Genomic DNA, 15416 nt, shown 5'->3' on the forward strand with positions numbered 1-15416 from the left:
TTGCTAAAGAGTTAGAGATCTCGTTTCCTGCGATACCCACGTGTCCCGGGATCCATGTTAGCATTAGTCTATTATGTCTACCGACATAATTCAGCCTGGATGTACAGGACTCGATTACCCTTGAAGTGTTTGAAGGGCTGTTTAAGGCCATTACCGCAGCATTACTGACGTTGCAGATAAATACAGATCTGCCTCTCCATTTGTTTTCCACAACAAAGTTCATCACTTCTTTAACACTATACACCTCCGTTTGAAACACAGATGCGTGCATTCCAAGAGCAAACTGCAGTTTGGCCCGTTAGATTCCACGTAGACCCCAGAGCCGGAGTCATGCTTGGTCCTGGAGCCATGCGTGAAAATACGTATTGCCAAACATAAAGAAGTAAACGTCAAAAGCAACGAATGTTTCCGAAAACAATTTTTCCCGAGCGACCGTAAATGAAACATCAAAAGAGAATTTCCAGTGTCCTCGTTTCAGATGTCTCTGTGTGTAAATCGGGACAAGGAAATAATTTCCTTTAGTGGATAAATGTTAACCCCTATATACAGCTGCGTGAATTCTCTGTATGCTTTTTTTTTGCTTTACAAAGAAATAAGTGTACACTTTTACACTATTTTATGTTGAGAAGTGAAATAAAACAAAATAAATAAAATGTCTGCATACTTTGATTTTCAATTTTCGTTAAATATTATGAAATATAGAACACTTGCAAAAAAATTGTATCTGTATCAAATAAGTTGTGAGTGACGGACTCTATAGGCAGCGTAGCATCTGACACATAGACTAATATATGAAAAACAATCAAGATTGGGAGCTGAAGCTTGGCACGAATACAAAAGATGTACATACCGTACATATGGTGAAAAGTGGTAGGTATTAGAAAAGTAGGCTTGACACCTCCCATATGAACTGAAATTTCCAAATCGCTTTTCTCCGGGATCACAAAAACAAGGCAGGTAGCGTAAGTAGGCAATCGGTCTCTCGACCAACTCACTTAGATCGTTGCCGATCTATTGCGATACCACTTCTTCTGCTACTCCTTGTTAAACCATTTTGTTTTAAGTACAAAACCATTGACCTGGCTGACATTTATATCCCTAAGGTCATCAGTATCATTCAAGAACGATGAGCCAAAATTTCTAAACCTTGTGGCTTGCTATGCAGGGCAATGGCAGAGAGCGACCACAAACACTAATATTATATAATGAAATTTAATACAGGTACAAAAATTCCCTATAAAGGGTGTTTTTTTAGAGGTTAGGTTTTCAAGATGAAATAAAACGTATATAATTTAATGTTATGGCCAAGAATTTAGCTTTATTATAAAGATAAGGGTTTGGCATTATGTTTTAAAAATGATTTCGGGCAAGTGGCCGCCGCGGCTGGCTCGAATAAATTCCAGCCGAGAGGCCCAATTTTCGACCACTTTTTGCAGCAATTGGGGCCGTATGTCAGCAATAACGCGCCGAATATTCTCTTCCAAGATGTCAATCGTCTCGGGCTTATCTGCGTAGACAAGCCACTTTACATAGCCCCACAAGAAATAGTCCAGCGGTGTTATATCGCACGATCTTGGAGGCCACGCCACAGGTTCACGGCGCGAGATAATGCGCTCACCAAAAGTTTCCTTCAATAAATCGATTGTTGCGTTGGCTGTATGGCATGTAGCGCCGTCTTGTTGGAACCAAAGGTCGTCCACATCAACATCGTCCAATTCAGGCACGAAAAAGTCATTAATCATGGCTCTATAGCGCTCTCCATTGACTGTAACATTATGGCCGGCTTCATTTTTAAAGAAATATGGACCAATGATTCCCTCTGCCCATAGAGCACACCAAACAGTGACTTTTTGAGGATGTAACGGCGTCTCAGCAATGGCTTGTGGATTATGTTCACTCCAAATGCGACAATTTTGCTTATTGACATACCCATTCAACCAAAAGTGAGCTTCATCGCTGAACAAAATTTTCTTCGATACGTCGCGCGAACCGAACCATTATTTTCGTAATAAATTTGCACGATTTGCAAACGTTGTTCAGGTGCAAGTCTATTCATTATGAAATGGCAAACCAAACTGAGCATAAATCAAGTGACAGCTGTCAAAAAGACCATCTACGAAAAAAGTAGTGCCAACTTGAAAACCTAACCTCTAAAAAAACACCCTTTACTTGTCTTATAGTGAAAAGTTGTTGGTATTGGAAAAATGGATAAATGGAGAGGGGCCATCACATAAATTGAAATTTCCAAATTGCTCTTCTCCCGGACCTCAAAAGCAAAGGTAATGAAATTTAATCAAATTGCCAATACCTCTTTTCTGAATCTTTAGCTATAATGGGCTCTGAGGCCCACTTCTTTGGCCCGGAGCGCGTTCTGCCACTCCCTTCTGCAGCCATCAAAGCCACGGTTAGCAAACGGGTTACTCTAACCCACAAGCGACCGACTGTCGGAGACCTTCCTCTCATTAAGTAAAAGGGACTGTAGGCAGCTGGTTGAACTGATGACGGGCCACTTTTTATGGGCAAAGCACAAGATGCCTTATCTCAGACAGTGCACTCTGCCCAGCTTGTGAGGAGGAGGATGAGACGGCGGACCACTTTCTGTGCATCTGCCCGACCTTCACTCGAATCAGACTTGAGGTATTTGACACTGATGTGTTAAGAAGCGACCACCTTAGCTCCTTGGCACTACAAGATCTACTCAGATTTCTTCGTAGGTCGGGAGGTGTAAAGAAAATTAAAAAAAAAATTTAATTGTGTTTGAGTTCCCTACTTGCTAGTCTGTCCCGACAAAAAGAAACAAAAAAAGATTGCTCGCTCTCTTCATGAACTCAAGAGATTTCGAAATCTATTGAATTTGATTTTACTTTATCTAAGCTATATTATTCTGCCCATTACAAGGATTATTTAGTTGCATTGTATAGTTCAAATGAAATTGGATAAAGCCTACCACTTACAATTAGAATTGTTAATGGTTGACTTTTCGACCACGGGCACTTATTATTAGATTGTTTGATAGTTGGTAAGTTTCATGCCTCCCAATAGCAGACATATACCCACATTTATGAGAAGTATTTTTGCAGCAGAAATTCATCCCAAAGTTTGCATTAGCCGCCAAGCGGTAATAACGTCTTAGGTAAGCTTGATCATTCATATTTTTTATGTCCCACTGATTTTTTACTTAGAACTCAATGCCCGTCCCTAACCGCACCACTGCAAATACCCATGTGCAAATATATGCAGTTATTTCGCTAAGTGAGCTCATGGGCAGTTGCTAAACAAAATAAATAACAAAATCAATATTTATTAGGCACTATTGGCTCTTTTTCCGTAGTCGTTTTAAAATGCATAAGTACACACGGCTAAGTACACGAGAAGCAACTTTGCATTTATACACGCCCATGCATATACACACACACGCACACTCCTGTGCACAGGTGTGGTTCCGCGCAATTTGGCTCCGGTGGCTCCGGTGTATTTTACGAATTATAGTTGTAAGGAAATGTAGCTGGCGCTGACTGTAGAGATTAGAGAGAGATGCTAATTCCATTCACCACATTTTTTTTTTTTTAATGTTGCCACATCAAAAATGTGCCACTTAAATTTAGAGGGCGCATTTGTTCTCTATTGTCAACAAGTGCTACTTTGGACTAAGTAGGCAAATGGGTAGTAAAGCCCTCTCTACACGAACAAAACTAACGCTTGGAGTGTTTGAGAGAAAGATTCTGTGCAAGATCTTTGGACCTTTGCACGTTGGCAACGGCGAATATCGCATTCGATGGAACGATGAGCTGTATGAGCTTTACGGCGACATAGACATAACGCAGCGAATAAAGATCCAGCGGCTACGCTGACTGGGTCATGTCGTCCGAATGGATACAAACGCTTCGACTCTGAAAGTATTCGTTACGGTACCAGCTGGTGGTAGCAGAGGAAGAAGAAAGCCTCCTCTGCGTTGGCAAGATCAGGTGGAGAAGGACTTGGCTTCACTTGGTGTGTCCAACTGGCGCCGGTTAGCACGGGAAAGAAATGAGTGGCGCGCTTTGTTAAACTTGGCCAAAATCGCGTAAGCGGTTGTCGAGACAATTAAGAAGAAGAAGAATTTATTCGAGTGTAGTTTGGGCTCAACTTCTTTTTGGGTTGTGGCGTTGACTGAATTCGCCATAAGAACGGGATGGCTGAATAACTTTTTTTACTAAATATAAAAAAAAATATTTTGAGTGATGGACATCTTTATTTTCACCCACAGGCGCTTCATTGATTGTCTGTTTGTGAACTGCTGGTCTTTAGTTCAGAAGTGTCAAACATGATTGAGTGGCGACACCTTTAAAAAAATTATAAATCTTCGAATATGGTGATTAATTTTGCGCCACCTTGTATATATAATGTATAGAAATGTTATATTATTCCAAAGCATTAATTAAAATACGTTGAGCTCTACAGCAAGTTCCGCCAGAATTGGAAGTAGCCTTTCCAAGCCGTTCCAGACGAGGTTTCAGACGACGTGATTCTCTATCCTGTGACTTTTTCAACCTTTTACTGGAAAACAATTTCGCGCTGCCGAATTGAACACAGGAGTAACAAGCTGCTAGTTTATGCTGACTACTTCGAAACCAACCGCGCTGTATGCTCGGCATACTCCAGCTTAAAGAGAGAGGCGGGCAATGTGGGTCTTGTGGTGAATGAAGGCAAAGCAAAGTACCTGACCGTCAATGTAAAAACTATAACTGATAATAATTAAGGAAACCAAAAACAATAAAATATTCCTCCAAGCCAATTTCTTTGAAGAAAAACATTTCAAAAGAGACTTGACACACAAGGAGTCTTGGACAATATGTCAGTGTTCACAACCAGCAATTTGAAGTTGTGAAGGACTTTGTCTACCTTGGCACCAGCATCAACTACAAAAATGGCGCCAGCCTGGAGATCAAGCGGAGAATAACTCTTGCCAACAGGTGTTACTTCGGGCTCAGTAGGCAGTTGAGAAGTAGAGCTCTCTCTCGGTTGACCACACTGACACTCTATAAAACGCTCATCATTCCTGTCCCGCTATATGGCCCAGAAGCATGGACGATGCCAACAGCAGATGAGAAAGTTTTGGGAGCTCTCAAGAGAAAAATTCTATGTAAGATCTTTGATCTCCTCTTTCAATTGGTGAAGAGTATCGTGTACGGTTGAACAGCGAGCTGGAAGGAAGGGCAGGAAGTTTATATACTAAATTGTATAATAGTGAAAATCTCTCTATCCGCAAACTGGATTTCGATAGTCGTGCCAGGGCAATCTTTCCAATTAGGCAGGATTCTAACGAGGGGAAAATCTGTAACGACGCTGTTCACAGATGGAGATGGGATCGGGAGTCAGAACAGGAGTTTTTTCTAAATCAGCCAATTTATCTATATATTTTCTTAAAACTACCAAGTGCTGTATAATTCAGGCAGCAGTCCAGATCCTGCACGCATGCAAAATGCTTAGGGAAGCGTGGGAGCGAGCAAGATATTCACATTTTTTCCGATATTCAAGCCGCGAAAAGGCTCAGAGGACGCTATGGCGGAAATCCAAGTTGTTGAACTCCTGTTAGGAGGAGATCAAATCTATTGGGTGTGCAGATAACCTTTCTCTGATCTGGATTCTAGGGCATAAGAACGTAAGGAAATTCAATTGTGAAATGTATATTAAGTGCTTATGAGCGCTTTGGTCTCAGAGACCTCCTGCCCGGTCATCGGCGTCCGCCTGACAGTTGTTAAAGGGTAAACGAGATGGAACTCCATTTCAGAGATGGAAGGCTATTTCGAAATCCCTTTGGCTCTAGTTCAATAGACGTAGGACTTAGAAAGTCCCGGTGATTCCACATCGTTCAATTTCCAAACCCGTAGCTGTGTTTACCGGTCATTAGACGATGGGCACACGCGCAGAAAAGCTAGGTTTACCAGTTAACCGCCATTGCAGAAGCTATGTGGACCTTTGAGAGAAGGAGACTGTTAAGCACTTTCTCTGTAAATTTCCGGGTTTGGCAACTAGACGATGAAGGTCTCTGGGTGCTCCTTTCTTCGACAGGCTGGAGCAGTGCGCTAACCTAAATCCCATCAATCTTCTCCATTACATCAACAGCTCTGACTGGCTGTTGATATCAGCCTGTTGAAGGTCTTATAAGGGTATCAAAGCGGCGTTTTAGTGCTACCTGGGGAGTGACAGAGTGGTTGTTGTTGTTGCTGTTAAAAACAAATAACAGCTTCTATATACTTACAAAAATTTATTTCAGATCTAATATTGAACATGGCAAACATGTTCACGGAAGGTTTGGTGGGGTGGGGAGTATTTTGCAAGGAGCCTCCCATCAAACTTAAATTTAGGCTTCCGGACCACTGTAGTGTTTTCCAAGCGGATTTATCCGCAATTAAGGAAGCGGGGGACTGGTAATTACCGTTAAGGAAGTAAATATTTACTCCGATAGCCAAGCGGCAATTAGGGCCTTGGGCTCGTTGTTTGTGCGTTCGAGATTGGTCGGGGAATGTTTGGCTTTTCTCTCGATTGCATACGAATACTTCGACATCAATCTCATTTGGGTTCCCGGTCACAGCGGCATAGAGGCAAACTGCTGGGCTGATGAACTGGCTAGACAGGGAACTTTGGAGACGGTTTCGTCGCGAAATGCGAGAATTGGGGTTCTCTTAAGAACCTGTGGTCTGCGCCTGGAAAGATGGGCATCGAGTCTACTCAGCGAGCGCTGGGCTAGTGCGCAAACGTGCAAGGTCGCGAGATCCTTCTGACTACGGGTAGATTGGGGACGCTCGAGGGAACTCCTAAGGCTAACAAAGCCTCAGCTCTCGAATTTGGTGGGTATCCTTAAAAAAATAAATAAATAATTGGCGCGTACACTTCTGTTAGGTGTTTGGCCGAGCTCCTCCTCCTATTTGTGGTGTGCGTCTTGGTGTTGTTCCACAAATGGAGGGACCTACAGTTTTAAGCCGACTCCGAACGGCAGATATTTTTATGAGGAGCTTTTTCATGGCAGAAATACACTCGGAGGTTTGCCATTGCCTGCCGAGGGGCGACCGCTATTAGAAAAATGTTTTTATTAATTTTGCTTTCACCGAGATTCGAACCAACGACCTCTCAGTGAATTCCGAATGGTGATCACGCACCAATCCATTCGGCTACGGCGGCCGCCGGTGGGTATCCTTACCGGACATTATTGTCCGTTAGGTGTTCATGCCGTGAGACTTGGGATTGCATCAAGTCCGTTCTGCAGGACGAGGTGGAGTCATCTCAACACCTTCTTCTCAGCTGCCCTGCTCTCGTTTGGCAAATATTTAGACATCTATGCTCTCATTTTTTCGCTACTCCTGCGGATATAGCGGGTCTAAATATCATAAATTTGGTGGAGTTCATCAGTAGCTTGTTGCGGCTAATTATGAACGCAAATCAGCCATCGTCGGCGTCGTCGTAAAATGCAGGGTCATCATCGTATCTAATCCCAAGGCTCCTTCTTCCTTCCCTTCTCCTTTCTCCTCTCTCATGTATGGCATCACAACGGACGAATTTTCAATATTTGTCCAAGTGTGCCCTAAGCTAGGGCAGTCATTTAATCTAACCTAATATTGAACTAGGAAAAGTGCATTTCCTGGCAACTTAGGTTCTCGACCATGCCAAGTGTTTCTTTTTATTCTGTGCATTAAATTAATTATACATATATAATTGGCGCATTTCTAGGTGTTTGGCTGAACTCCTCCTCCTATTTGTGGTGTGCGCCTTGATGTTGTTCCACAAACGGAAGGACCTACAGTTTCAAGCCGACTCCGAACGGCATATAATTTTTATGAGGAGGTTTTGCATTAAATTAATTATTCTAAATTTACTTCATATTTGCAATAAAAATATCTTACAACCAACTTCTGAAATAGAAACGCGTTTCTTAATCCATCAGCGCCTTTGCATGAATTTGCCTTTGAGTGACCATAAATCAGTGTTTCCTTAGTGCCAATAAATGCTAATAGCGGCGAGCAAAAGTTATTCAGCGCTCCTGTACTAAAATTCAATTGCAACATTCAGAATGAAGTCTTAAAAGCTGAAAGCAATCCATACTTCGGCGATTTAAAATTTTTGTTGCTGATAGACTTACCGACACAGACACACACCCACACATACATACAAGTAGTTTAGCAGTGGTTTGTGGCAATGCTTTGTAGAGTACATATTTCAAGAGAGGCGTACATATTTATTTGTACATGTGAATGTATACTTGTGTATGTGTGTGTGTATGAGAGAGTGCGTCCTTGATTTTGGCGAGCGGCTGGCTGATGTTAGTGGTCTATTTACTTAGCAAATGAAGCTGAAAATGAATTGAAATGATGCTGGAGTGGTTGGCCAATAAAACACTTAAATATACCTACTTAAGGCATAAAGACATGCTGATGGTGGAAGTCATTGCTAAATGGTATGCAAATATTTGTAGTATACCTTAGGCGCATACAAACATACATACACATCTACCACATAATGCCTAAATACATGCACACGCACTCGTGACGTGAAATAGAACTGTATTTAGTAAATTCTAAAGCGCAAAAATCTATCTACGAGTGCTCAGGGAAAGTGCGATCGCGAGCACCCGCTTCCGGGCTTAAGCTATTTATTGTTACCTGTAAGTGATTAGGTATCGAATAAGTTAAATTTGTGGTTTTCAACAAGAAATTAATTATTAATGAATTATAGGTACATATGCCTACTTTGTACAGGCCATACGACTGAAGATGGCACCTGCGGTCGCGTGCAGGATTTCTGCAGCTACTCTGAATGGGTGTGTGGTCCTCAAAAACCAAATCAAGACATGCATCAAAAACAGCAAGAGGAACATATAACGGGTGATTTTTTAGCTATTATCTTTTTAAACATGATGCTCGAAAATTCTATCAACAAATCAAGCGTCTGACACAAGGTTTCAAGACCGGAGCATCAGCCTGCAGAGATAAAAACGGAAATCTGGTTATGGATACACAGTCCACACTGGGCATAAGGAGGCAATTTGCTTGCTGGCGATGACGCACACAATTCCGCCCCAATAGAAGATGACCCGATACCACCAATTGACGATAATTTGGACGTTTCACCACCTACTCATGACGAAGTCAGAGTTGCCATTCAGCGGCTCAAAAATAACAAAGCGGCTGGCGCTGACGGCTTGCCCGCTGAATTGTTCAAGACTGGCGGCGATGTGCTGATAGGGAGCATGCATCAGCTCAAATATGGCTAGCAGAATTGGAATCTCAGTGTTCTTTGTCCTGTACTGAAGAAGGGTGACCCGATGATCTGCACCAACTACCGGGACATCAGTCTTCTAACCATCGCTTACAAGGTCCTATCTAGCGTCCTATGTGGAAGACTTGAGCCGTTTGCCAACACACTGATCGGGTCTTATCAGTGCGGCTTCAGACGTGGTAAGTCCACCATCGACCAGATCTTCACATTACGCTAAATCCTGGAAAAGACCTGAAAAGCAAGTCGATAGCTCGATAAGGGATTGCCTGTACGCCACCATGTCTGAGTTCGGTATACCAGCGAAACTCATACGGCTTTGCAGAATGACGTTGAAGAACACAACCAGCTCCACCAAGGAGCCCTGTTTCGTTCTGAGTATACCGATTTCTCTTAAACTGAGAGCTGCCTTGGTAGCTGTTTGCTTGCCGATTTGCTCTATTGGTAATGGCTTAAGTATAATGTTCAGTGCCTTTGTGGGTGTAGTCCTAAGGGCCCCGCAGATGCAAGGACTGGCCATTCTTTGTGCATGTACTATAGTTTTTTTGGTATACAACTTATCTAAAGCCGGCCACCATACTAGTATACTGTCTATTAGGATTGGTCCTATAGGGTGGGCCATGTTAAATTTGCTTTTTGAATCGGCTATAAAAAAAATTAATCAATATTTTTTCAAACTTTTTTTTTATTTTGAAGATTGAACATTGTCATTTATGAATAAAAAATAATATCATTCAAATGACTGCCACGACTGGCTTTACAGTAGGCCATTCGATCAACCCAATTTTTAAGCACATTTTCGATTGTCTCCAATTTCATGAATGGCAACTTCGATTTCGTGTTTTAAAGCATTAATCATCTCTGGATGGTTCGCATAGCATTTGTTCTTAACGGCTCCCCACAAAAAATAGTCCAACGGGTTTAAATCACAGCTCCGAGGCGGCCAATTGATATCGGAATTTCGGCTGATTATTCGGTTTTCAAAAACGGTAGACAAAAGTTCGAGTGTAACTTTGGCAGTGTGACAAGTTGCACCGTCCTGTTGAAACCAAATGTCGTCCATGTCATCCTCTTCAATTTTTCGAAACAACTCGTTGAGCATGTCACGGTAACGCTCGCCATTTACTGTAACCGCGGCTCCTCGCTCATTTTCGAAAAAAAAATGGCACGATGATGCCGCACCAAACAGTGACTCGTTGTGGATGTATTTGCTTCTCTACAGTAACGTGTGGATTTTCTGAGCCCCAAATCCGATAATTTTGCTTATTGACGTAGCCACCGATGTGAAAATCAGAAAAGAAGAAGAAGAAGACTCACCACTTTGGAAATAGGTTTTCAATATTTCCCAATTTTGTTCAAGCGTATTGGGTCCCATTTCGTAAATGTCAAAAAGCAATGGTTCAAAAAGCAAACGCTATATGGCCCATCCTGTACAATTGCTGTGTAAAGCCAATATACGATAGATGGGGAAAGACCCCAACTTAGTCCCATTAGCTGTTTACAAGAGTAGAATGCTATTGTCGCTCTTTTTACTCTATCTTCGCCTTTTGACTTTCGTCTTAGTTTTCTGTCTAGTATTAGACCTAAGTAGCGCCCCTCATCACTGCCTTCTCCTCAAATATGAACGAGACGTTATCAATAAAACGGGCCGCGGATGACATATGGCAAAAATAAATTTTTTTGTTTTTTGGTAGGACTGTTATAAGCTTACATGGCAAATTTCAGCGTGATATGTCACATAGTTTGTTTTCTGTGCTACTGTAAACAAGTCAAGCTCGAGTGTGTTCTTCGAATTTAACGGAAAAAATTCAAGTTGAACAAAGGATTTGTTTGAAATTTTGTTATTCCAACATGTTGCAAGAAATAAAGTAACCGCAAGCACTAGAGAGGCCAAAAAGGGGGTATCTAAATACAATGGAAACTCAATGATAGTTTACCTTCGAAAGTCTTGTGGAAAAGCCTTAAATTCTTAGGTGTCTCAGGAGAGGATAAGCCCGTATGCAGTTTGGACCCAGACATCTTAAATACTCACTTTCTAGCATCCAACAGGGCTCCACTCGACATATAGTACCTGTAAAAGTTTCTCTACGAGAGCATGCTGATGACGATGAGTGTGAATTTGTGTCTGCAACAGAGATGGATTTGATACAGTGTGTGCATACTGTCAAATCTAATGCTATAGGAACCGATGGCATTTGTCTTAAATTTCTTAAAATTATTCTACCATTTATAATACCATCACTTAAGCACATAATTAACTTTTCAATCACCTCATCTACATTTCCATATCTCTGGAAGATAGTAAATAAAGGTTGTCAGAAAAGTCTTGCGGTATTTTTATTGAATTTTCAATTGTTCATAAAATTGGTTATAATAATACGATTTAAGTCAAATATGCGCCGTTTTGTTTGATGACGAGTTCCCAACGAGATGCTAACTTCATAATACCCCTCTTATAGAAGCTCGCTTCCCTATTGTCAAAAAACTCGGAGAGCCAATTTTCACAGGACTCTCTTGTGGACAAGTTCGTTCGCCATGGACAGAAATAGGTGGTAATCACTTGGTGCGAGATCCGGACTATACGGTGGATGCAAAAGAACCTCCCATCCGAGCTCCCGGAGCTTCTGGCGCGTCACCAAAGATGTGTGTGGCCTGGCGTTGTCCTGATGGAAGACAATTCGGCCTCTGTTGATCAAAGATGGCCTCTTCTGCATGAGTGCTGCATTCAAGCGGTCCAGTTGTTGGCAGTACAGGTCCGAATTGAGCGTTTGGCCATAGGTGAGCAGCTCATAGTGGATGATTCCCTGCCAATCCCGCCAAACACACAGAAGAACTTTCCTGGCCGTCAATCCAGGCTTGGCCACCGTCTGGGCAGCTTCACCGCTTTTCGACCACGACCGTTTGCGCTTCACGTTGTCGTAAGTGACCCCTTTTTCATCGCCAGTCACCATCCGCTTCAAAAACGGGTCGATTTTGTTGCGATTCAGAAGCGATTCGCATGCATTCATACGGGCAAAAATGCTTTCTTGCGTCAAGTCGTGTGGCACCCATACATCGAGCTTCTTTTTGAATCCAAGCTTCTTCAAATGGTTTATAACGGTTTGATGACTTATGCCCAGCTCTTGGCCGATGCTACGGCTGCTACTATGCCGGTCTCTTTCGATCAATTCAGCGATTTTATCGCAATTTTTGACGCCAGTCCTTCCGGACCGTGGCGCATCTTCGATCCCCTCTGCACCAGAACGAAAACGTTGAAACAATCGTTGTGCGGTGGAAATGGAAACTGTATCGGGTCCATAAACTGCACAAATTTTATTGGCAGCATGAGATGCATTTTTGCCTTTATCGTAGTAGTACTGTAAAATATGCCGTATTTTCTCTTTATTTTGCTCCATGTTTGCGACGCTATAATTCACGAACGACTAAAAGCAAACAACAATTAATCAAACACGTGTTAGCACGTGAAAAGAGCTTTCCAAAAAGCTCTAGCGTGAACCGATGCGACGAATACAACTAGAACTACGCGCTTGCAAAGACAAGCTTGCGGAAATACCGCAGCACTTCAGACCAATATGCATTTTACCTGCCCTATCGAAAGTATTTGAAAAATTTTTAGCGCGACAAATTACCTGGTACTTGGACAAGAATAATCTGCTGAGTAACTTCCAGTCGGGTTTCAGAAGTCTGCACAGCTAGTCCACAGCTATGCTTAACATTTTTGAAGATGTTTGCTCTGTTTATGATAAAAACCACCTAACAGTGCTAGTATTTTTTCAAAAGCTTTTGATACTATTGATCACAAGATTTTGCTGAAAAAATTGTGTTATCACCATAAGTTTGGAGCATTTTCTCTGCAACTAATAAAAAGTTACCTTTCGAATCGGCTACAACAAGTTAAGTGTGGTGATACTACTACTCAAGCCTAAAACGAATTACGTCAGGTGCGCCACAGGACTCTATTTTAGGTCAAATTTTATTTTGCATTTTTATTAACGATATTGTTGAGTGTTGCCAAAATTCGTCGATTCATCTCTATGCTGATGACATCCAGTCCTACCTGTCAAGGCCAATAGGCCTTATTGAAGATTTGATAGCAAGGCTTAATGAAGACCTCACTCGTATATCTAACTGGTCCAAATCTAACAACTTGAAATTAAATGATCAAAAACGAAGGCGATTGCTACTATATTTCTCATTCAAAATATGACCTTAGCTCTTTGCCGCCAATATTGTTTAATGAAGTAAATATTAACCCTGATGGCTAGTAACTAACCTGCGTTTCAAAATAAACTCAAGATTATCATGCGTTGCCCATGTGAACTTTGTTGTCAACAATGTATATAGAATTCTTAGAAAGCTATATTGTACTGCCTACTTACTGCTATGGCAAACTAAATTAAAACTTGTCAGATCACTCATTGTTCCTCATGTATCATACGCTGAATTAGTATATTGCAGGGTTGATAATAATTCGAAACAAAAATTGCAAATCGCTTTAAATAATGCAGCGCGTTTCGTGTTTGAAAAAAGGAAATATAATCATATTTCTTTTTATTCAAAACTAATTCTTGGTCATAACCTCGACTCGTATCTCAAAATACGCTCTCTTTTGTTCTTCTTCTCTTCTTCTTCTTAACTGGCGCGATAACCGCTTACGCGAATTTTGCCGAGTTTAACAAAGCGCGTCAGTCGTTTCTTGCTCGTGCTAACCAGCGCCAGTCGGACACACCAAGTGAAGCCAAGTCTTTCTCCACCTGATCTTTCCAACCAGCACCAGCTGGTACCGCATCGAATACTTTCAGAGCCGGAGCGTTTGTATCCATTCGGACAACATGAACGTAGCCGCTGGATCTTTATTCGCTGCACTATGTCTATGTCGTCGTGAAGCTCATACAGCTCATCGTTCCATCGCCTGCAATATTCGCCGTTGCCAACTGGCAAAGGTCCAAAACTCTTGCGCAGAATCTTTCTCTCAAACACTCCAAGCGTCGCTTCATCGGATGTTGTCATCGCCAACGCTTCTGCGCCATACGTTAGGACGGGCATGGTGAGAGTCTTGTAGAGTGTTAGTTTTGTTCGACGAGAAAGGACTTTACTACTCAATTGCTTACTTAGTCCAAAGTAGCACTTGTTGGCAAGAGAGATTCTACGCTGGATTTCAAGGCTGACATTGTTATCGGTGTTAATGCTGGTTCCTAAATACACGAAGTCTTTTACAACCTCGAAATTATAACTGTCAACAGTGACGTGGGTGCCGATACGCGAGTGCGCCGACTGTTTGTTTGATGACAGGAGGTACTTCGTTTTGTCCTCGTTCACCATCAGACCCATTCGCTTTGCCTTTTTATCCAGTTTGGAGAAGGCAGAACTAACAGCGCGGTTGTTAAGGCCAATGATGTGATTATCTTCGGCATACGCCAACAATTGTACGCTCTTATAAAATATTGTGCCTGAGCGATTAAGTTCTGCGGCTCGTACGATGTTCTCCGACATCAGGTTAAAGAAGTCACATGACAGCGAGTCACCCTATCTGAAACTTCGTTTGGTATCAAACTGCTCGGAGAGGTCCTTCCAAATTCTGTTGGTGCTGCTGGTATTGAGCAACATCATCTTGCATAACCATATAAGTTTTGCGGGGATACCAAATTCAGACATCGCGGCATACAAGTAACTCTTTTCCGTACTGTCGAATGCAGCTTTGAAATCGACGAAAAGATGGTGTGAGTCGATTCTCCTTTCATGGGTATTTTCCAAGATTTGGCGTATTGTTAATATTTGGTCGATGGTAGACTTTCCAGGTCTAAAGCCACATTGATAAGGTCCAATCAGGATTGGACAGAGCACACTTAAATTCCAATCGGCAGGCATGCTTTCATCCCACCATATTTTGCATAGAAGCTGATGCATGCACCTTACCAGCTTCTCGCCGCCATGTTTGAATAGCTCAGCCGGCAGTCCGTCGGCGCCCGCGGATTTGTTGTTCTTTAGCCGCCTTATCGCTATTCTCACCTCGTCATGGTCGGGTAGCGGAACGACAATTCCGTCGTCAACGATTGGGGTATCGGGATCTTCACATTCTCTGTGACATGCGCAGCTGTTACTGTTTAACAGGTTCGAGAAGTGTTCCCTCCATAATTTAAGATTCCTCTGTACGTCAGTCACCAGTT

The sequence above is a fragment of the Anastrepha obliqua genome, chromosome 4 (genome assembly GCF_027943255.1).
Source record: "Anastrepha obliqua isolate idAnaObli1 chromosome 4, idAnaObli1_1.0, whole genome shotgun sequence".
Classification (NCBI taxonomy): domain Eukaryota; kingdom Metazoa; phylum Arthropoda; class Insecta; order Diptera; family Tephritidae; genus Anastrepha; species Anastrepha obliqua.